Source organism: Elephantulus edwardii, unplaced genomic scaffold (assembly GCF_000299155.1).
Source record: "Elephantulus edwardii isolate Elephantulus edwardi_28Jun2011 unplaced genomic scaffold, EleEdw1.0 scaffold00028, whole genome shotgun sequence".
Taxonomy (NCBI): domain Eukaryota; kingdom Metazoa; phylum Chordata; class Mammalia; order Macroscelidea; family Macroscelididae; genus Elephantulus; species Elephantulus edwardii.
In genome coordinates this window covers 361,729-363,705 of record NW_006399778.1, presented here as the reverse complement: position 1 = coordinate 363,705, position 1,977 = coordinate 361,729, and positions in this window count along the sequence as shown.

Genomic DNA, 1,977 nt, shown 5'->3' with positions numbered 1-1,977 from the left:
AATAGAGTACAAAATAATGATGTGTGAAATCATGCTGAAGAGGAGCCTGCTAGGTTAGAAGTCACTCAGTCAAAACACCCTGTTGCTGCAACTAAGGATGGGAGTGTGGTTCCCCGTAACTGTGAAAATGATGAAGGAGTAAACAACTCGGTTCTGCTGTGCATGGGGTCACTGTGAGTCAGGACCGACTCCATGGCAGCGAACAACAAACCATGCTTAGCATTCTGAAACTCTGACTCCACTTCATATTCTGTGACCATTTTTTTACACTAGTTTAAGTATATCTACATTCCTCTTACGAAGGGTAGCCTGCTTTTAAAAATTCTTTATCAGGATGGTCTGAGTACACTGGGGTTGACTACTGAAAATTTTTTTCTTGGGTTTTGTTTGTTTGTTTGTTTGCTTCCCCCGCCCCCCACTTAGAGAGAAAGCTCTGAAAGGATCAGAAAGAAAGTAGCTTTGTTACCAGGATGGAGTTAATGGGTGGGGGGTGGGAGAACAAGAGGTAGTGGTGGTCAGGTCTGTAATCTTAATCTGGATTGAAGCCTAACATCAAGAAGATAAAAATTTGTACTACTGGGCCAATTGGCAGCACATGACAGATGGAGAAGAGATTGAGGTTGTTAACAGTTTCAGCTTGCTTAACACCACTCTTGGCACCAGCAGTCAGGAAATCAAAAAAGACAAACTGCATTGGGGAAATCTGTTGTGAGAGACCTCTCCAGAGTGTTGAGGAACAATGATGGCAGTCTAGAGACTAAGGTATGTCTGATCCAAACCATAGTCTTCGCAATTATATGCTATGCATCAGAGAGCTGGACAATAACTAAGGATGACAAAAATAGGTGATTCCTTTGAGTTGTGGTGCTGGAGAAGAGTATTGAACATACTATGGATCACCAGGAGAAAAAATAGGTTTGTCTTGGAGATGGTGAAACCAAGTTTCTCCTTGGAGGCAAGGATTTTGAAGCTCCGTCTCACCTACTTTGGGCACATGGCCTGGAGAGACGAGTCCTTGGAGCAGGACATCATGCATAGAACAGTATAGGAGAGGAAGGCCCCAGATGAGATGAATTGGCAATAACTGGGGTAATGAGGGTAGGTGTGTTGGAGACAGTGAGACTGGCTCAGGATAGGGCAGAGTTCAAAGCTGTTCTACGTAGTCTCTGTGAGTCACAGGCTACTCGATGCCATATAGCAACAATATGTTGGGCTCTAGAATCTAAAGTGGAAGAAGCAATTTCAGAAGATGATTAGGAGTCAGAAATGTCCTTGTATCCTTTTCCCTCCAGGCTTTCTTTTAGTTTAGGAAGCTAGGAATGTAAATTCAGTGTGCCCACTCTAGAAGAAGGCACTCCTCAGTTAGTTGTGGAGGAAAGTCTGTTTCTTTCAGCATCTGTAAGCCCAGCATTCCCTGTAAAGCTTTATGTCGTCTGGCCTTCCTCTTGTCAAGGAGCTTCATCACACACCCAAGGCCGAGGTCCAAAAAGACACACTCCATTGCTGGTGATTATTTCTTGGTGGTACTAAAAGTTCATTCCTGTATCCTAATTTGTAAATCATTCTCCTACCGATAAACACTATTACTTTTCTTTATTCCAATTAAAAAAAAAAAACAAACAACAGATCCGGTTCTCCCACCGCCCCCGCCGCGGGTTCCAGCAGCACGGCGGCGGGCAGAGAGGCAGTGCCAGAGCAACCCAGCTTCGCGAAGGCTCTGTGCGCGCCGCGGCCCACAGGCACCTGGCACGAGCCCTCCCTGTCGCCAACATGCCCAAGAGGAAGGTCAGCTCGGCCGAGGTTGCGGTGAAGGAGGAGCCCAAGAGGAGATCAGCGAGGCTGTCAGCTAAGCCGCCTGCAAAAGTGGAAACGAAGCCCAAAAAGGCAGCAGGAAAGGAGAAGTCTTCTGACAAAAAAGTGCAAACAATGGGGAGCTCTGGTGGCCTAGTGGCAAGAAGCTGCAACTACAACCCCAGA